Source organism: Mustela lutreola, chromosome 9 (assembly GCF_030435805.1).
Source record: "Mustela lutreola isolate mMusLut2 chromosome 9, mMusLut2.pri, whole genome shotgun sequence".
NCBI classification, from domain to species: Eukaryota; Metazoa; Chordata; class Mammalia; order Carnivora; family Mustelidae; genus Mustela; species Mustela lutreola.
In genome coordinates this window covers 115,635,310-115,658,797 of record NC_081298.1, presented here as the reverse complement: position 1 = coordinate 115,658,797, position 23,488 = coordinate 115,635,310, and the positions used below count along the sequence as shown (strand labels likewise).

The window sequence follows — 23,488 nt, the reverse complement described above, 5'->3', positions numbered from 1 at the left end:
GCCCGCGTGATCCCGCCCACTACAGTTGCCTTGGCTCTGGAACGTCCTCTGCCACCTGACTTGGCGGTTAGGCCAGGTCTACGCAGCATCTCAGAAACATCCTGTGTCCCAAGCGTGGATTAGAAACAGCAGAGCTCTCCTGGGCAGCTCAGCGCCCTGTGTTGGGACTGTTCTTGTAATGAACGGAAGTCTCTCTCATAGCTCTTGGCTGAACCCTGGGGAGGAAGCGGGACCCAGAGCTGATGGGGGCTGGTTCCTGTCAGCTCTTTGAGGCTGTTTTGGAAAGATGAGCTCTGTCATCTCATGCATGGTTGAGCTTGTACATCAAGCTTCATACCTTGTTCACACTTTAAAAATTCATTAAATGTTTAGTGCATGCTTACTATGAACAGGCACTGATAATAGGTACTTCCACCATAGCTGAGAATAAGAGACTCCTCTCCTTGTGGAGTTTATGTCCCCCCAGAAAGACAGCCCTCATCTCACTTGACTTATCAAAAGCATTTGATGAAGTTAATGGTTCCCTTTATCTTTTTCTTTTTTTAAAAAATTAATTTATTTAATTTAGAGAGAGAGAGAGAGCATGAGCAGGTAAGGGTAAGGGGCAGAGGGAGAGAGAGGGGAAACAGACTCCCTGTTAAGCCAGGCTTGATCTGAGAACCCTGAGATGATGACCTGAGCTGAAACCAAGAGTCGGTGGCTTAACCAACTGAACCACGCAGGTGCCCCATTGGTTCCCTCTTTCTTTTTTCTTTTCTTTCTTTTTTTTTTTTTAATTCTTTTTTTTGGTTCCCTCTTTCTTAGAACACTTTCTGTATTTGGCTTCCAGAACATACACACTCCTGGTTATCCTCTAATCGGCGGCTCCTTCTTGTCTTCTTCGCTGGTTTCACCTAGTCTTTCTCACCTCCTACCTTTGGAGAACCCAGAACACAGTTCTCCATGCCTCTTTCCTCGTATTATACCTACTTTCTTTGGGTTATTCTTTAGTCTCCTAATTTTAAATACCACCTGTATGCTAATGACGTTCACATTTGTATCTTTAGCCCAGATTACTGCACTGACGTCGAGATTTTGGTTGACTCCTCAGCCTCATCACCGGGCTGTCTAATGAGCATCTCCAGCTTGCTGTGACCCTGGTCTTCTCTAGAAGACTGGCTTGTCCTGAAGACTTTCTCGTCTCAACTAGAGACACTCCATCGCCTCAGTTGCTCAGACTAAATAACATGGAGTCATTCTTGAAGACCTTCTTAAAATTCCATGTCCAACCTTCCTACAAATGTTTAGACTCTACTATCCCAGAGCTACCAGTGTGGCCCAAGCTACTGTTGGCTCTTACCTGGACTCTGAGAGTAGCCTCCAGCTTCTCTTCCTGCTTTTGTCCCTGTCTCTCTACACCCTGTTCTCCATACAGTCCTCAGAGTGATGCTGTTACCACGTAACTTATATCAATGACTGAGACCTCAATGGCTTTTTATTTATCTCAGAGTAATTGCTGAGGCATGACCCTTGTGGTCCTGTATTATCTGGCCCCAAGTTACCTCTGATCTCATGACTGGTCACTCACCCCTTCCCTCACCTGCTCTCACATAAGGGCTCCCTGCCCTTCTGCAGGACCTTACCTTGGTTGTCCTTTTGCCTGAAATCCTCTTCCCTCACATATAGTACCTTCTCAGGGAGGCCTCCCTTGACTACCATATTTATAATTGGGATAACCCACTCCACACAACCACCTATCTCCCCTCCTTGACTGGTGTTTCCTGCAGCACTTAATGATACCTAAATCCCAGTATTTTACTTACTTATTTTATTAATTATCTGACTCCGTCCACTAAAATGTGAGCTTCCTGAGGCAGAATTGTTGTTTTTGTTTCTTCTGCATTCCCAGTACCCACATTGTGCTCAATAAATGTTTGTTGAATGAATAAATAAGTGGGTGACTCTCAGTGCTGTACCTGAATTGAAAAGTCAGTGATAGATAGGAAGTATTTTTGTTTATTTCACATTCATTTATTGAGGTTTTGCTATCCATGGGGCATTGTGATCATTACTGGGGAAATAAGAAAATATAAGACTGTCCTTCCTTCATTCCAAGTCCATGTGGGGCCATGGCCCTGATTATTCAGAATTGGGTCTAGAGGTCAAGCCCAGTTTATCTAGGTTATGATGCTGTGGGACAAGTTTTTCCATCTTTTTCCCTTTGAAAATTTCAGGAACTGTGTCAAGGGTTTTTGGAAGCTATTTTCCAAAACCAGATTTCATGGAAATTTTCCATCTACCTAAGGAAGCTAGAGATCAGAAATGAGAAAGAGACAAACGTTTAATAAACCAATTTTACTCTCAGAATGTTATATAACTGCTTTGTTGGCTAGACTTAAGAATGAAGTTTGGGGATTATTTTTTGACATAAATGTCATAAATCCTTATGAGCTCATTTCTCTGTCTCTGGGATAATAGAGATGTGGCTAAATTGTATTTTTTGGTAAGGGGCAGGCCAGGTGTATTCAAATTTGAAATGTAAAAGGAACCTCCTACTCTCACGACAGCTCTGAGTCAAACGTAGCGTTGGGTAGCCATAAAATGGTTGACTAAGAATTATTGGGTTCAAATATGTTTCTCAATATTGGTTTAAAGGAATCTGGGAAAAGCCAGAAAACTGACAGGGAAAATAGAGAACTCATCCAGATTCACAAGGGACTTCGTCATTAGTGAGATCAAGGTTCTCAGTCAGATAAAAATTGTGTCTTGGGAGGCCCATAATATTTATGAAAATGACACAGTGTCCTAAACACCTTTCTAGGATGTTGAAAGGGTCAGTCATAAACTGCATGGTGCCGAAAGCATTGCATGATAGCATGAGTAGCATGGAGAAATGTACTTTTTGCCAGGAAACGAGACAGCTATTGCAGGAGGAGAAAGAGGGTTCTTATGTCCATCTTCTATGCTAAGAAACTTGAGATGAGGATTTTGCACAAACATAACAAACAAATCAGAGACACACAGAAAAGAAACACAGTTTTCTCTCTCTCCATCCCTCCCTTCTGCTTTCTCTTTTTGGGGTGAGCCACTGGCACTCGCCTTTTCCATAATTGTATACCAAAGATTCTCTGGCATTTAACAGGAAAATAGAAAGCTTCAGAAGACCCAGGTAGAGGTTTGGTGGAAAAGACTAACAAAGGCTTTAATCTTAGACCCTGGGAGGTGTCTCGCCTCTGTAAGTAGAAGCAGATTTGATATGATTCCTTTAATTAAAACCATCTGATGCACAAAAGCCCTTCTCAGTTTCCCTGAATAACTTATTTTCCAACTCTGTCTTCAAACAGTTTGTCTTCCAATAAAGCATGTTATCGTTTGTTCAGAAGACTGATAACCCAAGAGTCGTGAATAATGGAAAAATGACAAAACTTGCTCACACAGTCAGTTGGCAAAGGAAGGAGAAATAACAGCTGCCCCACTGTGGTAACATATATTTTTAAACTGATTTGTAAGTCAGGATGGATGCCAAGTCACAGATTTTCTCCAATAATTTCAAGATGGCTCAAGGCCATGCAGATAAGAGTTCGTTGGTGGCTTTCTTCTGCCCCACAGTCTTTGACTTTGGAAAGATACTGGGCAGGGGAAAGGGTGCTTCTAGAACTAACGTTGCTGAGGGTCCCGGACCCTTCTATGTAAATGCCACTGGAACCAGACAGTGATGTTATTACAAACACATTTTTGTCAGCTATCCAGCGTCAACCTCTGTATTTAGGTAGGCACCGATTTATGGGGAGCAAAAAACCAATGGTATCTTAAGAAGTTGACTTGTCAAATTTTGGTAAATCAGAACAAATATTCAATGCAGTAATAGAACTTACTCTTTACAAGACTCTGGATAATCATTTTGCAAGATAAGGAATTTTTTGGAGGAGCATCTTGGTGCAGGAGTCTCAGTTCTCCTTTCTGGCACTGTGAGGGTTGATAAGGGGTTTAAACTTGAGGAACCTGTATTCTCGTCTATAAAATAAACACCATACAGTCTTATTAGGGAGGGTCTATCAAAATGAGATCATGGATATATAAGTGATTTGTTGATTTTGTTTGTTTTTATTAAAGTTACAAAGTTGAAAAATACAGAGACTAACCTGAGACATCCATGTATCAACCACTAGATTTAAAAATCTATCTATCTATCTATTTGTTTATTTAAAAAGTCAGGGGGAGGGGCAGAGGGAGAGAGAGAATCTCAAGCAGACTCCATGCTGAGCCCAACCTGGGGCTTGATCTCACATCCTTGATATAACGACCTGAGCCAAAATCAAGAACCCGACGTTTAACTGACTGAACCACCCAGATGCTCCCCAACCACAAGATTTAAAAAATTAGTAACATTTGCCTAATTTTTCTCTTTTCTTTTTTTAGAAACAAAATATTAGCAATGCACATGATGGTTCCTTATCACTTTTGTTACCTTCCTTCACAGAGTTAACCGCTATCCTGAAATTGGCATGTATTTTTCCCATCTGTACTCTTTATATTTATTCTCTATGTATGTGTTCCTCAACAATATAAAGTATATTTTTACAAACTTCACATATTTATAAATCAACTAGTTTTACATCTTTCTGCAATCACCTTTCACGGAATATTGATCCTGGGATTCAGCCATGTTGAAACATGCACAGGTAGTTTTATTCATTTAATCTGCCGTCATGTCCTACTCATGTCCTCTTATATGTCATTATTCATTTCCTCAGTGACGAATTTTGAGCTTGCTTCTAAGTTTTTGCTGTTGCAATAAGGTTTCAATGGACCTCCTTGAATATCTCTTCTTGGGCCTGTGTAGAATTTTTTTTAGGGGTGTTCCATCTAGAAATAAAGTTCTGGGCCTTAGGAATGTGCCTTTTCAGTTTTGCTCAATACTTATAGTAGAATTGCTCATCAAAGTATTTGTACCTGCCACATAGGAAAGTTCCAGTTTCTCCATTTCCTCCTCAAAAATTAGTAGTTTAAATGTCTTATTTTCCAGAAGTGCTATATCACATCAACTTGCTTTTTTTTTTTTTTTTTAAGACTTTATTTATTTATTTGAGAGAGAGAGAGAGTAGGGGGAGCCACAGAAGGAGAGGGAGAAGGAGACTCCTGGCTGACCAGGGAGCCTGACATGGGACTGAATCCCGGGACTCCAGGATCATGACCTGAGCCAAAAGCAGATGCTTACCCGACTGAGCCACCGAGGCACCCCTCCACTTGCATTTTCTTGATAGTTACTGAGACTGAGAAATTTTTGGTATTTTACTTTTCTCTCTGTGACTTGCCTGTTCATACCATTTACTCATTTTATTATTGTATTCTTCATATTTTTTAAGTATTATGCCCATTTTTTATTTGATGTATGATAAATAGCTTTTCCCAAATATATGATTTGTGTTTTACCTTAGTTTGTGGTATCTTCTCTCACAAAAATTTATATTTCATATAATCAAATATTTCATATAATCAAATGCAATATAATATAAAAGAAAAGAAAATCAATTTTTCCCTTACGATTTGTGCCCTTGGCATTTTCTTTAAGAAAGCCATTCATTTCCGTATGTTCACAAAAATATTCTCTCCCTCTTTTTCTCTTTCAAAGTACTAATATTCACATTTGGGTTTTTAATCTGTCTATGAAGGGAGGTTGGAACAGTTGTACTTTACTATCTTTTGTATATGAACCACTTAACTGCAGTGTCATGCATTCCATAGTTGGTCCTTTTCCACTGACTTGTAATGACCCCTCACATACATGCTTTTTTTTTTTTTTTCTTGCCTGGGCTTTCCTTCCATTTCATTGGCATATTTTCTCTTTTTTTGGACAAATACCACATTTTCTTCAAGTTAATATAACTATTTGTTTTCATACTTGCACATCTTCTTAGTCATCAAGAAGTTCTTGGCTTTTTTCTTCTCCATATGACTCTCATTACTTTGTCAAATTCTGCAAAACAGCGTGTGGCAATTTTATAGGGGTTGCATTAAGATTTATAGATAAATATGAGAAAAATGATATCTTAATGATACGGAATCCCCTTTCTGTTACCATTATGTATTTCTCTATATTTCTCCATTTAACCAGTTTTTTAAATGTCTTTAATAAAGTTAAAATTTTCTCTAAAATCTTTTTTGTTTTAAAGATTTTATTTATTTATTTATTTGATAGATCACAAATAGGCAGAGAGAGAGAGAGAGAGGAGGAAGCAGGCTCCCTGATGAGCAGAGAGCCCAATGCGGGGTCCGATCCCAGGACCCTGAGATCATGACCTGAGCAGAAGGCAGAGGCTTTAACCCACTGAGCCACCTAGGCGCCCCTTCTCTAAAATCTTGAACGTCTTTTATTTATATTACCATTACTTAATTTTTTTTGTTGTTGCTTCTTTGAGTGGATGCTTTTTTAAAAATCAAAATTTTCTCCTTAGTTCTTGCTTGTAAATCAGATTTTTACTACTTTTTGCATATTTTATCAAGCCACTTTACTGACTTAAGTTCCAATTATTTGCTGTGTATTTTCTTGTATTTCTGTTTATTTAAATTGTTGGAAAAGAATGACAATTTTTTTTCCTAATCCTTCATTTTTTTTTAAATTACACTGGCTAGAACCAACAATATTATCATGAGCCAAAAAGATAATAACAGATATCCTCATCTTGTTCCCAATTTTAAATAAAGTGCTTCTGATATTTCACAATTAAGTATGATGTTCGCTGTAATGAAGCATCATGTATTAGATTAAGGTTAATTCTTTCTATATATAGATTGCTAAGAATATGTTTTGCTTTTTAATCATGAACCAATTTCAAAACTTATTGGATATCTTCTTTTTGGCATGTATTGGGATGAATTTATGGTTTTTCTTCTTTAAAAGGTGAGTTATATCAATAGATTACCAATTGAATTATCCTTGCATATCTGGGATAAACCCTATTTGGTCATAATTAAGCACACACACAATTGGATTTATTTTGCTAGTATTTTATATCATGAGGGAGATTAGTCAGTCACTTTATTTTTCATACAGTAGTTAGCTAATTTTAGCATTAAGGTTATATTAGCTTTGTAAAATGAGTAGTGGATCTTTCTTTTAAACTCTGAATCCTTTATACAGAATATGAAGTACCTACTACATGAAGATTTGGTAAATGTTGCTTGAAAGCCTTTTGAGACTTTTTTCATGTGTGTGGTTAGATCTTTACTGATCACTTTGAAACTTTATATAGAACTATGTTGATTTTCCATTTTTTTCATTAGTCAGTGCTGATAATTTATATTTTTCTAGAATCTTCCTTCAAGTTTTACATTTATTGGCATACAGTTTTATAAAATATTCTCATAAGCTTTAAGAAAAACTCCATCCTATCTACTCATATACCCTCTTTCTTTCCTAACCTATTCCCTTTCCTTTGTTGCCTGTGATCAGTTTTCCAGAGTCTTGTCTTTCCTTTATGTATTTTGTTCCACAAAGAAGGATTTTTGTTTGTTTTGTTTTGCTGATCAACTGTAAAATGTCTTTGTTTTCTCTTCTATTAAATTCTGCTTTTGTAGTTGATCCTTCCTTTAGGCCAGCTCCTTTGCTTTTTTCATTTCTAGAGCTGCCAGGCTCCTAACTCTTTTTTTCTTTCCTACCAAGTGCATTGAAAGGTGTATACATTTCCCTTTGAAAGGATACTTAGGCTACTTCTTACCAATTTTGTGTTATGTTTTCATTGCTATTCATTTCCAAGGATCAAGAATGTCTTCACTCATTACGAATGATTTGGAATCATGTGTTTAAATGTCTAAATGCATATATTCTCCTATCTTTCAGTTGTTGGTTTCTAAGTTTATAGCATTTTTATAGTCATTTTAATACTGTTATTTTATGTCTGTTTCAGATTTTTCTCTCTTCTTTTCCCTAGCCCAGGGTTCCTTACTGACCCTGCTTGTCATGCTTGTTGATTTTCCCTCCCTGCAAATCATTTTCAGGCATTGGTTGGGTTTTTCACTGTGAACTCATCTTCAGTGGGGATGGCTTCACATGGGCTTCCTGTTTCTTTGGCTGTGAACATTTCTTTATGGGGTATTTTGCATTTGTTTTGACTGGAAGCTTCAGGATTTCAATGGTCCAGGACCTGTTTTTAGGTGAATTTCTCAGCTTGCTATTTCTTTATCACACAACTAGTATAAATTTTTCCTCCTCATCCATTTATGTCACAATTTTGGGATTTGACCTTTTACTCACATAAGCTTCCACCTCTCCCTAGAAGCCCTGTGGGTGAGAAGCCATTACTGCCCTGGACTAGTGAGAGGCTACCCTATGGATTTCCTGTTTTGTAGGAGATTCAGTTCTAGCCTCTGCTCTATCATGGGATCAAGAAAATGTCTTATATTTCTGGGTGGACATTGAAACTCCAGTCCCAGCCAGGAGGCCCTTTGGACCACTGAAGCCTTCAGCTTGCATGGTTACAGGTCTAGTGTGGAGTAACTTCATTTTGGCAATTCCTTTTTGAGATCAGCTATATATTTAAAAGTTTAGATTATATTTTAGAATTTTTAATTTCCTAAGAGTAGGAGAGGATGCACTGTCAGATCAGATAAACTCGCTACAACCTATATGGAACTTTCCAAATGTAAACTAGAGATACTTCCTATCTTGAACTGCAAACTACCATTCCTCAAGTAAATTATTATTGTAAATAATTGTTTTTGTGTAATAGCTTTGCCTAAAGCAGGGTACCCATAATTACTTTAAGTTAACTTCACTTTGAGAGGGGAAATCTCAGTATGAATTACAGTTCTGTTCTAAGATTGTCATAAAGCTTTGGGGGGAAAAAAAGACAAGTCCTGGCTGCAGGGAGAAAAACGTGACTCCATTCACTGCTGATTTATAGGGATATTTACATTTACATCACTGTTAATTCTCTGGACCAAGATCAATCAGACCCTGCTGGGCAGTGGAAAGCCAAGAAGCTCCAAGTGAGGTGTACAGTTTTATATGTCTAAAATGTTGGATTTTGACATTTTGATAGATTGACAAGATTTGCTCTTGTCTGCTTTTTCACTGAGTTCTAAACATAGAAATGAGCTTTTTTCCCCACATGGAGAATACTAAGAATTTATTTCCCAAAGAACATTATTTTCCTATTCTGGGCCTGATTCTCTCTGACTGGATGGGATTTTGTCAGCAGTAGATACTTCTGGTGGTTGGTCAGAGTGACAAGAATCCTGAAACATTAACTAATTCAAGTTAATAAGGATCCTCCTTCCCTTTTTAATTGTTTATTAATGCTAGATTTTTGCTTTGCATTGTTACAGCAACTAATTTCAAAAAGGAGAGGAACAGCCAGTCAGCTCAGATAATTTCAGAGCTGTTTATTATTTCGTTTTGAAAAGAACTAGGCAGCTTAGAAAAAAATCAGTAATCTGATTATATGAGCTGATACTGCAGGTGTTACCTGAATTTAGGGACTTACTATGACAATAATCTAGTAACAAGTTTGAAAATTCATATGTGTTAGTGGATTTAAAAGACAGAGCTCCTTTAAATAATTGGAAAAAGAAATATAAACAGGATCCTAACTAATAAATATCTAATTGTTCTTCCCAGCTTTTGACACTGGTGAATATTTAGTAGCTGAAAAAAGAGTGACCATTGGGGATACCTGGGTGGTTCAATGGGTTAAGACTTGGACTCTTGATTTTGGCTCAGGTCGTGATCTCAGGTCAGGATTTCAGGGTTGTGGGATCAAGCCCAACATAGGCTCTGTGCTCAGTGGGGAGTCTGCGTCTCTACCTCTTCCTCTGTCCCTTCCCCAGTTTTTGCAATTGCTTGCACTCTCTCTCTCTCAAATAAGTAAGTATATAATTAAAAAAAAAAAGTTTTAAAAGGAAGAGTGACCGTTGGCTTTACCTTCTGTGATAAGCTTGTTGTCTGATTGAACCGAAGGACTTTAGAGGAGATTGGGCTGAAGGTGGAGAGGAAGTTAATCAATGCTATGGAGACCAGGATGTGCTCTCATTTCTGGAAATGGTCTATGTGAGGCCAGCCCTGCAGCATCATCAGAGAATCTTCAACTTCGGGAGAGGTGGGCATTGACTTCGTTCAAGAGATGAACCATCTAGCAATTGGTTCTATTGAGTCTTCTTGACACTTTCTACTTACTTCAACTTCAATTGTCCTTATTTTTGACCTTTCACTTTGTCTGAGGCTCTTCCTCCCACCCTCCACACTGAATTCACAGTGCACAACTAGTCAAAAGAACTTTTGATACTTTATATGCGAGTTGGTGTAGGTGATTTCTATTCCTGAAGTAATACTATCATTAGCATTATATAGAAGCTATTTGAAACTCCCCCTCAAAGACACCTATTGCAGTGGTTAAGAAGAGAATTAGATCATCTGGATTCAAATCCCAGCTCTGGCCCTATCCAGGGTTTACCACTGACAAAGCTACATCAGTGTCTCATTGTAAAATGCAGACAATAAGCATACCACCCTCTCTGGGTAGTTGGGAGAATATACATAGAAAGCACATGTGTCCCACAAAATGAGCATTCATTGTCAGCCTTTGTAATTAAATATGCATATATTCCTCATGGAAGCACTCTCAGAGTGGCTGAAGGATAGCTCTTACCAACATACTAATGGTTGAAACCTATTTGCCATTCTTCTCGGAAATAAAATCTTGATTTCTCTCCCAAGAAAGCAAGTGATCTATCTAGAGTGATGATTCTGTGGAGGGAAAAAAAAAGCAAACAAACTAATAATGCCTGTCCTTTTGGCTATTTCAACCTCTTTAGGAGTGAACCATAGACAACTACATTCAAATTTTAGCTCTAGCTGTGCTTTGCTGATTACTCATATTTCTAATCCAAAATTTAATGAAAGAAATCTGATTTTCACATCTGGGCAAAGCAAGCTTAAATATCAATTATTTTTATTCATGCTGCCTTGTCCAATTCCTTTAATTGTCTTTGCAGTGTTATTGTAATGCCTCTCTCCCTTCCTCTTGCTGTTTGGAACCGAGGCTTTTCCAGTTGGAACTATCCACTGCGAATTCAATGCTAGCTTTCCAGCTGGGGATGGAGTGTGTGTAAACTGTGGAAAGCCTGAGTTTGTGAATTTCTGGTTTGCATTAGACCATCATGGTTTATTGTTCTGAAGGCTCATTCTTGGAGGAGGGTCCCCACGCACGGGGCCATGCAACCTCTCTAGGTCCAGCTGCAGCTTCAAAAAGGCTGTTCACTTGACATTCCAGAGTTTAGAAATCGCCTGGGTAAATCTTTAGATACAGTTCATCACCATCATGTATCAAATGAGGATAATCTGAATCCCTTGAAAGCATGCATAAAATATGTAATTGCCCTTGAAAATAAGCACAAATAATTTACTGGTAAATATTTGTTTTACCAGACCACATCCCACTTCCCCAGGCTGCAATCTGTCCTCCGCAAATGCTAGTAAAACCCACATTTTTTTTTTTTTTTTTATTGGTTCACTGTGGTCTTAAGTCAATGACTACTTCTAAAGCCTTTTTTTAACCTGAGTCAAAAAAGCAATAAGAAAGAGAGTGAAGCATTGTTTATTGAGTCCACCGTTGACTTCCCTGACAGTGGTTTCCATTCCTCTCTGGGCTGATGTGCTGTTGCTCTCTAGACCTCAACTAAACTGTTGGCATTAAGACCCTCTACAGCTGACTTTTTTATATTACCTTTCTCATCATCCTGACTTTTTTTTTCTCTCTGCAGAAAGGAAAAAAAAAAATGCAGATCTCATGTCAGTTGTCCTTATTTGTAACCTCTTACTTCATCTGAGGATCCTCTCTCCATCTAGCTTTGCATTCTCACCTCTAGCTCTCCCCTGACCTCTGGTTTAAAAATTCTGTGGCCTTTGGTCATCAGGCCTGCATCCCCACTGAGAAGTTGCTATGTCCTCTTTCACTGACCTAGACATTCTGGAGTTTTAGAAATCAATCAGTGTGTTGCAGTGAAGAATCTTATCGTATATTGCTTTGGATTTCCAGCATTCCCAGTGTGATCGCTGGCACCCCCATCCCTGACACAGATGCTTTTATTTCTTTGGCATTGTACACTGAAAAAAAAATACTTGACCATCCACATCTGTACATATATTTTTTTCACTGCCTCATCTGGGTCTGGTGTATCTCTGTTTTCAAATGAGTGTTATAGTGCACGTTAAGCATTTTATTATTGAAGGCAATGTCCAGAATAAATTCTCAGTTGTGTTCTCTTTCAGATATAGCATAAAAGCAATATGCTGTCTAGACTTATTATCTTGCCTGCTCATGATCTAAAAATCTAGAGGAAAAGTTGGGCAAAGATAGCAGGAGAAAATGAAGAGGCTGGAAAAACTTTGTCAGAGAAAGTCAAGGATGGGCTGCAGGGATAGGTTGAAGATGCCAAAAGGAAAAAAGGTTTTCCCACAATATGATGTGCCCACGTTTGCTTGTTCATTTCTCTTCCATAGTGTTGTCTCATCAAACTAAATCCTTACGAGAAAAAAAAAAAAAGCTGGTGTTAGTTTAGGATGTTTAGGATGTTAGTTTAGGATGTTGTTTAGGATGGTACCTTATAAGAAGTTTTTTGATTTGTATTTGTGATATATCAATTCAGTCTTCATGAGATCAGAGTTCTGAAAAGGGTTAATGAATTAATTTGACTGCAGTGTACCTGCTTAGTCTGCTAATGTGCAGTAATTTATGAATATTGCAATTTTTCATAGCTATTTAAGAATGGAGAATATTCCAAGCATGCTTAACAAATTCATTATCCGTGAAAAACTGTATGTGTTTAGATGATTCCTGGGGAAATAGCATTCTCCATTCCACATGTTTGAAGATGTTTCCTTTAGAGTTTCAATCTGTCACAGAATCTGCCTATAGACCCCAGTCGTGTCTGCTTACCACTGAAAGAAGGTTCTTTGTATCCAGCATGGGTCTTCTTAACTTTACTGTCCTTGGAATTAGAAGAAAAGGAAAGAGGAAGGTAGGCCATCTTTAGTTGTCAAGATGGGTATGGTCTCAGGAGGCACTTTGTATTAAACTTCTGAAAAAACATTTTCTATCATGCTCCTTGTAGGGAGTTGGGATAAAGCTAGGAAGTGGGCAAAGCCTTCTGCCCATGTCTGTGGCTATTGAAGCTTTTGAAAGTCTAGAAATGTGCCATGATCACAAACCTCAATATATTTTTTAAAATTCCTCCATTAATTCCTTCAAGATAGAGGTCCTGAGTGCCTCTGCTGGGCAGGCACTGCGCTCGGTGCTGGGGCAGGGTGATGAGGAACACAGTCTGACCTCGTGGGGCTCACGTTCCAGTGGGGGAGACAAGTGGTAATAAACAGGGCTGTAGATGTAAACAGCTGGTTCTGTTTGTCTGGAGGACCCAACTAACACAGAAAGTGAGGAAGACTCTAGCGGAAGGAACCGCATGTGCCAAAGCTCTGCGGTGGAAGCTGGTGTTTGAGGGAAAACAAAATGGACGCTCTCGCTGAAACATGGAGATCTAGTGGCTGAGGGGAGCAGCCGGGCCAGAGTTCCGTGCTGTGAAGGCTTTCCTGCAGAGCTGACACTTTAAACCAGATGTAAATATTAATTCTTTGAATTTGCAGGAGATTCTATTCTTTTAAATCCACTCAAACTTCAAAATTTTAAACAATAAAGTATTTATGTATTATACATTCTTCAACTTTTCTTACTACCATGTAAGATTTCTAGAAATCACTTACATGGACTATAAGGTTCATTCTTCTCCCTCTTCTCATCTCTCCCTTTTCCTTTGTAGATAGTGTGGTGCCTCCCCGGGCATTCCCTCTTTTGACCATCAAGTGACTTGTGCACTTGAGCCTTTCAACTGAGTGTTGGGGTCCAGGATCGTACCTCAGATCCACAGTTTATCCACTCAATCAGTTTTGCTCCTGACATCCTTCACGGTGATGTTTAGCTCTGGGGCCCTGGCTTTCTTTTGATAAATGATCCTTCTCTCATTCTGGACTGTCTCAGAGTGTTGGAGATCTGCGCTAAAGGTGCCTTGCCCTTTTTACACTCAGGTATGGGATGTAGGCATTTGAATCTTGGGCAGGAGAGGAGGTGCTGGGCTGATCCAGCCTCATGGATCTCCCTGAAGAGATGACCCTATTTCTTAACGCTTCTGAAACCTGGCTTTTCAGTTTTGCCTTTGGTGCTGTAAACCATCCCATATACCCCTAGTAAACTCCTCCCTGAAGTTAGCCAGAAAGAGTTTCTGTGGCTTATAGCCTGAAAAGCCTATGTTAGCTCCAGCATGAAAGGAAAAATGTGGAGAGTTTAGAGATGAGGCAGTTTGGGAGCAGGGTTTAAAGAGTGACAAGGAAAGACCCCCAAAGACCTTGGAAATAAAGCTATCTTCAGAGAGGACACAGTGGAATGAGAAAGAGAGAAGCAGGAACCCATTGGGCTCATGAGTGAGTTTGCTATTGAAGAGTTCCAGAATTTCTCCCAGAATTCCCAGGGAGATGCAGTCTCTGGGAAATCATGTGAATGCTGTGTGCAATGTGGGACCTTTGCTGTTTCAGGACAGCAAAAAATGGCTAGTCAGCCTGGACTGTGGAAAATGGAAGCCCAATAAAGCTGTGTTATGGCAAACAGGTCCCTGTGTGTGCTACAGTACCCGCAGGGACAGGAATGGGTCTGGTGGTCACTGCCAAAGCCATCTTTCCCTTAGGGTCCCAAATGGCCAAACCATTCATTCTCCCAAAGGAACTCCATGGCCATAAAGAAACTTACTATAAAATCTCCATTCCTGTGACTCTGCTTCTGGGGGAGCAATATGTCGAGCGAGGCCAAAATGAGGATTAAGTCTTGTCCGGCAGATAGGATTCAATGAAAATTAATATGCTGACAGTTTCGGTTCCTACATGAATCTGGTGGGATTAGCTAATGTGAGTCCATGCTGAGATACTGATCGAATTTCTGAGCTTATGAATCTGAGAAGGCTGTAGACTGCGATGAGTTCATTCATTCAAGTAACATTAAGAAGCCAGAACGTCTATGCGTTTCCATAAAGCCACATTTTTTTTCTATTTTTATCTTAGGCAAGAAGCCTTTTTAGGAGGGGAGTGACCCAGTGGAATTACAAAGAATCTTAGCTGCAGGGCAGAGAGACTTTGGCAAAAGAAAGACCAGGTAGGAGATTATTGTGCTGCTTCAGCGAAGGCAGTAGAGGTCGGAGCTAAGGCAACAGCAGCAGGGAGAGGGTGGAAAGCCAGCTGCTGGACTGAACTCGGGTCCTTAGATCTTGATGCCCTATTGATATAAGAGAAGAGGGATTGGCTGGGATCGTGGGCTAGCTAAAGAATGTCTTATTTGTCATTTTTCTTTCATTAAATAACCTTATCTGAATCCCCACAAACAATGCTGTACGAGTGAAATCGTGACAGTAGGAGACACAGAATCTGAATTAAATTAGTGCTCTGTCAGCCCATCACACGGAATCACGAGTTCCCTAAGAGGTTTAGCAACATATTGGGTAAAGTGAAATTAATCCGTGAGAGCCACAAGTTGACATATGCATATGCTATGAATCCATAAACTATACTGTGAGCATTAGAAAAGGAAGCTAAAAAATGCAAGCGAACACATCTGTATTCTGTCCTGCAAACAAAGCTCACGATGTCATTTTTCTTCTGCAGAGCCGAACCAGGAGGAGGCCCCGAAACCCTCACACTTGTTGACCTTCACAGTCTGACCTGTTGCGGATTACGCCCCCGCCCAAACTTGATGAAGCTCTGCACTTGGGTCACTAATATGATTCACTACCCTAAATTTAGAAAAGGCTGTGATTCTAACAGCAAGTGACAAAAACCAGAGAATTTTGAGTTCTTGTTGGCTGCTCCGGGTTACATTCCCTTCTAGGTGAAGTCAGAGCTGCCAGCGCATTCATGAAAATAACCAGCGTGCGCCGAGAGGAATTGGAAGGGGCTGCAGATAAGAAGTGGCAGAGAACTCAAACTCTCCTTAAACGTTTGGCTTCAGCGTCAAAATATTTGCTTTGTTTTAAATATCTTCACGAGCAAGACCTGCGAGGGAGCTTTGTGACTTTTTGCGGGCTTGCGTGAAATAAATGGTTGTGTGGTCAGGTGATGAAGTTGGGATCGTGGCCGTGGCGCGTTCTGACATCCAAGAGCAGGCTGTCAGCGTCAGCCTGGGTGAGACAGTCGCAGATTTGCCAGGAAGTCATAGAATACAGTAGTCCTTAGGGGAGCCTGGAGCCCCAGCCACAGACATTCTGAAAATCAGGCCTCCCTGCTGCATGCAAGGACCAGAAACCGGTCTCGTCTGATTCCTTCGGGCTTATTGATACTTCACTTTTAAGGGTACAAACAAAGCTTTGTGCTGTTAGGCGGATGGGCTCTGCCGGGAGAGAACGTGGATGGCAGGGAATGTGCCAACAAATGGAAAGAGAAAAGAAACTAAAAAGACAGTGTAGATACGGCCAAGATGTGAAGTGCCATGTTTTTAGTCACTCTACGGGGCCACATCTTTATTTATCAAAAGGCCTGCTTTGCTGCTTAAGCTAATGTCTCCCTTCTTCTTTATATTCTCTTCTGATTACCAACCCTACATTTAACATGCTTCAAGTGCCAGGATGCTGAATTTTATTGAGAAACATCACACGTGTCTCGATTTGAGATGTAAAAATGATATCCCCTCTCCTGTTGGAACATAACGGGTGCAGAGAGAGCTCATGGGGGTTGGTGGTGGGGTGATTTCCTGGGATCTGACCCTTCAGCTCTGGGGACTCAACTTTTTTGCATTCCATGCTGACTTTTGAGTCCCAGAAATCTTGATGGCCAATCTTTAAACACGAAGCTGGTTCTAATGACTCCGACTGCAAAACCAGTTTTTGCAGAGTCTCTAAAAGCACCTGCAGTTATGGCAATGGCTGCTGTCCCCTTCAGCATGACGTTGCTGTGTCAGCAGACTGTCCTGTCGACCTTCTTTTACATCCTCATGGGGTGAGTGTATCACATTTCCAGTAAACATACTCTCTTTGAATACTCTACTTCTCTAAACTTGCTCTGCACCCGCTCTGCAAACCCACAAATCTTAACATTCCATCTGGCACGCATTGCTGGAATGGTGAGTTTTACTCTGTTGTAGCAAAAATAAATTATCTACAGAGATGAAAACTTGGCAGTGTATTTACAGGGTTCTTGAGCATGCCTTAGCACTCCGCCTTCACAAAATATTGGCATCTCGAATAAGCTCAAGCAAGTCGCAGGAGTGCTGTGCCTTGATTTCTGCTTTGGCGAAATCTGAGTGAACGTGGTTTTGTAAAAAGAAAAGCATTGTGAGTCCTCTAAAGGCAGCCCTGCTGCAGGTTGGATTTTCCAGGAAACTGATTCAGAGATGGAGATTAGCACACGGGGAGGGGGAGGGGGTTACTAGGGAGTGTTCTTAGGATCAGCAAGTGTGAAAGGAATGGGGACAGGAGGACATGGCAGAGGGAGAGACTGGATGTGGTTCCCTCTGATAAGGGCTCAGCCAACCCTGCAGGAAGCGGATGGGCATGGTCCTTCAGAGTTGGACCAGGTTGGAGTGAAGGAGCAAACTCTTTATCTAGAGTTGACCTGTCCTTGAAGAGAGCCCTAGAAGGCGGCTGTGACTTTGGATGCCATGGCTCTCTTGTGTCAAGACCATTTCCAGAGAGCAGAGAGCTGTTATCTGGCAATATTCCTAGCAGGTGGGAAACCAGTGTTTCATTCCTAATGTGAGGATCTAGGCTACACAGCACAATACACATGACAAAAAACCGAGCTCAAAGCAGCATATGTGAATAACTTTGTTTCCTTTTATGGTGGTCAGAAGCTTCCATTGGAGACAGAATTATGGCATACATGGTTACAGGGACAATTCTCTCTCTCTTCACCTCCAGCACCAAACCATGAAGGTCCAGTATACCCTGATGCTGTCAATCTGGCTCAGAGATGCTAATGTGGAAATTGCTGAAGGATTGTTCCTTGAATTGAGTTGATCTCTTTGCCTTCAATAAGCCTTATCATCTTTGTCCACTCAGTATTACGTAATTGGGCTGTATATCCTAATATTCAAAGTGAAACATTTATAACACTATGTCTCTTAAGCCGTGGTTTGTCTATGCAAATGCCACCAGTGGTTTAAAAGAGAGCATTGTATTTAGCGGATATATTTCTTAAATCTTATAAGGTAGGACAGTCCTCCTAATCTCTCCCTTTTTATGACCTTAACATTTGGAAGAGGACAGGCCAGTGATCTTGTAGACTGATCCTCATTGTGGATGTGCCTAATTGGTTCCTCAGAATGTTATTTTACTTGTTTCTCTTCAGGGTAAGAAATTAGAGAAGTCCAAAGACTTGATAACATTCAATTTCAGGGGATGCCTGGGTGTCTCCGTCAGTTAACGCTCTGCCTTCAGCTCAGGTCATGTTCCCAAGGTCCTGGGAAGGAGTCCGGATAGCAGGCTCCTTGCTCAGCAGGGAGCCTGCTTCTCCCTCTGCCTGCCACTCCCCCTGCTTGAGCTCTCTCTGACAGTTAAGTACAATTTTGAATATGCTTGTTAAAAAAAAAAAAAAGGTTCAGTTTCAGCATTTTGGTAAGAATACTTAATTATATCTGTTTTGGAAAAGAAGAGTTATAAAACACATTTTGGAGCTTCAAAATACATGAAATAAAAATTGACAGAAGTAAGGGGAAATAGATAATTCTAAGATCATAGCTGGAGATTAAAAACTCTCTTAGTTTACTAGAGATAGTAACTGATAGGAAAATAAGGCAAAAAAAAATAATTAAGGTACAGAAGATCTAAATAAGACTATCAACCACTTGACTTAATTGATGATATTTATAAAACCTTATACCCCAACACTGAAAAATAACCTTTCTTTTCAGGTATACAGTGGTATACTCAAGATCAACGGACCATGTATTGAGCCATAGAGCAAGCCTCAATAATTCAAAAAAGATTGAAATTATACAGAGTCAACTGTCTGATCATAATGACATTAAATTAAAAATCAATAATAAAATAAAAAGCCGATAACATTTTAGAAATTAAACAAAACACTTCTAAATGACTTATGGGTAAATTAAATCACAGGAGATATTAGGAAATATTTTAAAATAAAGAAAACAGAAGCAGAGCATGTTCAAATTTGTGGGAAGCAGTTATAGAAATGCTTTATAGAGAAATATATGACTTTAAATGCTTATATTTGAATAGAAGGGTCAAAAATCAGTAACTGAGATCCACTTTAACTAACATAGAATAAGAAGAGTGAAGTAAATGTAAAGTCAGTAGAAGGAAGGGATTAAAAAAGATAAGGGCAGAAATGATGAAAGGAAAACATAGCAGTTGGAAATGTCATGCACTCTGGAGGAAGGTCTGGAAGTTTCTCATAAAATGAACCCTATTCAACCCTAGGAGCCAGCAATTCCTCCTCTAGGTTTGGATCCAAGAGAAATGAAAAGATATGTTCACAAAAAGCATCTACAAGAATTTTCATGGATGTTTTATCTGTAATAGCCAAAGTCTAGAAAAAAATCCGGTGGAGTATTTCTCAGTAATAAAAAGGAATGGACTATTGATATAGGCAACAACACAGATGATTCTCAAAAAAGTTATTGAAGGGCACCTGGGTGGCTCAGTGGGTTAAAGCCTTTGCCTTTGGCTCAGGCCATGGTTCCAGGGTCCCGGGATCGAACCCTGCATCCATCTGGGGTTCTCTGCTCAGCGGGGAGCCTGCTTCCCTTCCTCCGTCTGCCTCTCTGCTTACTTGTGATCTCTGTCTGTCAAATAAATAAATAAAATCTTAAAAAAAAAAGTTATTGAGTGGCAGAAGCTAACTCCAAAAAAGTATATGTTGTATAATTTTATTTATATGAAGTTCTAGAAAGGGCAAAACTAATGTATGGTGAAACACCTTCAAGACAGCTTTTGTGTCAGAATGGGAAGCACGGAAGGGGATTGTTTGGGAAAAGGTCATGAAAGAACTTCCCGGTCATTCTATTTCTTGATAGGGACTTGGGTTACATAAGTGTATGTATTTGTTAAAACTCAGTAAATATAATTTAATATGTGCATTTCATCGAATGTAAACTTTCTGCCAGAAGAAAATATTGTAAACAAATATCGAATTCTACTTAATGATTTGCATACAGAATATATAAGGGTAAACTACATTGATACATTTTCTTTGAAATATGTCAAAAAATAGAGTTGGTTTATAGACAAAGAAGGCATGGGGATAGATGCAAAGGAGTGTGGTAAAACAAGTATAATAAAAAATTAATGGTACCATCTGAGTGGTGGGTGTAGGAGTTCTTTCAACTTGGCTCTTTGAACACTGTCACAATAAAGCGTGGGGGTAAAGACATTTGGGGACAATTGGGAGAAGTTCAATAAAGACTGGATATTAAGTGATATTAGGAAATTTTTGCCAGTTTTCTTTGGCATTTTAGTGGTATTGTGGTTATGCATGACAGCTTTCTCTTAGGATAAGTGAACTAAACCTTTGAATAGTGAAGTATCATGAGGTCTGCAGTTCAGTTGGCAATGGTTCAACAAAAATTTAAATAAAGCAGATGGGGTCCTGTGTTAACCGTGGTTGAATCTAGACCAGGATGACTGGGATGTTTATTGCCCTTTTCTTTCATTATAAAATACTGCAAACATAAACAGTAGAAGTAATGAGACATTATATCAAAAGGCAGAGAATAAAAAGAATGGGAAATCTATACCTGGGATATTTGCAGTTGCCAATATTCCTTCCAAGGGCCAACCTTAGGTCAGTGGCCATAGGGATGGATTGCTGGACCTGGTTCAGAAGGCCAGGTCATTAGCACTTTCTTTTTGCCTTCCATCCTACTAGACTTCCCTGGGCTGCTCTTATTTCGGAGTTTGAATGTGAACATCTGTGTGCGTGACCTTGACATGTTGTCCTGATTCTGGACTACATTGTGTATGCATTTGATACCACATCTTTTCCACCACAAACGAAGATCTGAGTTTTTAGACTCAGTCCGGCCATTGAACCTTAATAACAGAATTTTGCTTTGCTAGAGATCCATGACCTGACAACACATGTACTGCCAAAAAGAAACGTAGGACGAAGAGTGGGTATAACACAGCAAGGTGTGTGGAATTGCTTAGGCTAAGCTGTTGTGTGGCAGGAACGTGAGAGATGACAGGGAAATGTAGCCTGTGCACACAGCTCTGGGCCTGGGGCTGAGGTGAGGGAGCAGATATTCTCACAAAGGCCAAGGAATCATGACCACAGTGTTGAAAATGTATCGGGAAGCAGCGGTTGTCTATCTTCTTGATCTGATTTTATCTTTGTGTCTGTGTGTCTGGCTACACTTCTGGCTGTGTTGGTTTGCGCCAGGAGCTGGAAGGTCTTTGGAGAAATTATGCTTTGCTTCATTTCAGTGAAAATTCCTCAGCTAACATAATTTCCTATTATGGAATCTAACTCTCAAAGGCTTTCATGGCTGAAAATAGACAAATTTCTAGATAAAAATGTAAATATAGTGAATCTCAGAGTATCTCGAGCTGCCTCCATTTTAACTCTCTGCACGGTTTTTGAGGAAAACTTGGGTATTCTTTAGATTGAATACTCTAGTTTAGTGAGACCCCAAACTTGCTATCCTCAACAATTTCATGGAGAGCTCATTGAAAATATACATTCTTAGGTCTACCCAAAAAATCTGTAGAATCAGAATCTCTAAGTCATGGGTCCTTGGAAACATTTTTTTTTTTTTTCTTTTAAACTACCCAAGTCACTCAGATGGGGAGTAGGAAGTTTGTAAACCTGTAGACTGCTTCTTGGACTTTAATGTGTCTGTGAATCGCCAAACTATCTTGTTAAAATGCAGATTCTAATTGAGTAGAACTCAAGGTTCTCTGTATTTTGAACAGAGCTGCTGCTGCTCTGCAGACCATACCGTGAATTCTGAAACTAGGTTGTGTCTCAAAACCCCTTCCCTGAACCTAGAGTTTCGTCTTCCTTTACAGAGAGCCTATTTGGCCGGGATTCAGCATGTGACAAAGTTTCTTCTTAGTTTCTTGCTTGATATCTCTTTGCTTGAGGAAAGACTTGAAAGTTATCAACTGCTTGCACAATTGATAACTCATGTTAGGGTGACCAGCTCAATCTGCCCACCAGAGCCCTGGTTTATACCTACTATCCTGGCGTAATTATTAAAAGATGCTCTGCCACCTTTACTCTTAGAAATGTCTCCATTTGGAAGATAAATTACAGAATGGCTCTTTCTCAACTTCAGACATCAAGAAGGATATGGCATGATGTACAGAATGTAGATTGTGTACCCCAGATCCTGGGTTCAAATCCTTCTTCATTATGCCACACTACATTCATGGCCTTAAGCAAGTCAAGTCTCAGTCATCTCATGTGTAAGACTGAAGTGGTTTATTTTTTCCAAAGATTTATTTATTTATGAGAGAGAGAGAGAGAGAGAGAGATAGATACAACTGGGGGAGAGGCTAAAGAATCCTCAAATAGACCCCTGCTGAGCATGGACAGGAGGTGGGGCTCCATCGCAGGACCCTGAGGTCATGACCTGAGCAGAACTCAAGAGCCAGACACTCAACCTACTGAGCCACCCAGCTGCCTCTGAAGTGGTTTATTATGAGGATTTATAGAACTGATATAGGAAGCTTCTAGCACAGTGACTGGCACATAATGGACAACAATTTGCTTAGGCCCCTATCTCCATATAGTCAATGAAATGAACATCTGCTCTACTTTGTAATGATAAAAATAGAGTATTACCATCAAGTTAGTATCAGAAGAAGCTGCAGTATTAAAATGGCACATCTGCTGTACTTGTATGTCAGGGTGACCATCACAAGCCTCCTGCAGAATCTGTCTCTGAACTCCACAGTCCCATATGAGTTGTAGGTTATCATGTACACTTCAGAGTTTGTTGAAAAACCTGAATCCTGAACTAGAGAAAATAAAGGTTTTAACATTTATTGAGTTCCAACTATGTACCAGGTGGAGGGAGTTCCAAATTGGGACCATTCCCTAACAAGGACAAGGAATAGAGAAGTTTGGTCCACCTAGAAACAGAAAGAGCTAACAGATTTCCAATGCAAACCTATATATCCAATATTTTAGACCTAAAAATCTCACAAAAAGACTTTGATATAACTTCAAACACAGGAAGAGAAGGTAGGTTGAAACAGAGAAAACTTGGTACCTTGTACATTATTCAAGTAAAATCCTTATGAAAACAGACCCAGCAAGTAAGGACATTTGAACAAAATATGATCAATAATTGTCTTCTAGAACTCCCATCCATGAGCAGTGCAGGTTCACCTGAATAATTTCATTACCCTTGTGGATGACATGACTGAGTATTTCAGAGAATTAGAAATTTTGGGAAACCATTTTGTGATGACAGAGTTTTCATTGTTCAGGAAACAGGCATGTGCTGTACATGCA

The 23,488-nt window shown here is 39.7% G+C and overlaps 1 long non-coding RNA gene across 1 annotated transcript in view; it reads left to right on the top strand.

Moving 5' to 3' along the window:
• LOC131808168 (uncharacterized) overlaps positions 1 to 16,122 on the top strand; it is a 34,686-nt gene extending 18,564 nt beyond the window's left edge. Inside the window, exon 2 of the long non-coding RNA XR_009344705.1 lies at positions 15,677 to 16,122. This is a non-coding gene — a long non-coding RNA (uncharacterized LOC131808168). The remainder of the gene's footprint in view (positions 1 to 15,676) is intronic.
• The last annotated feature ends 7,366 nt before the right edge of the window (positions 16,123 to 23,488 follow it).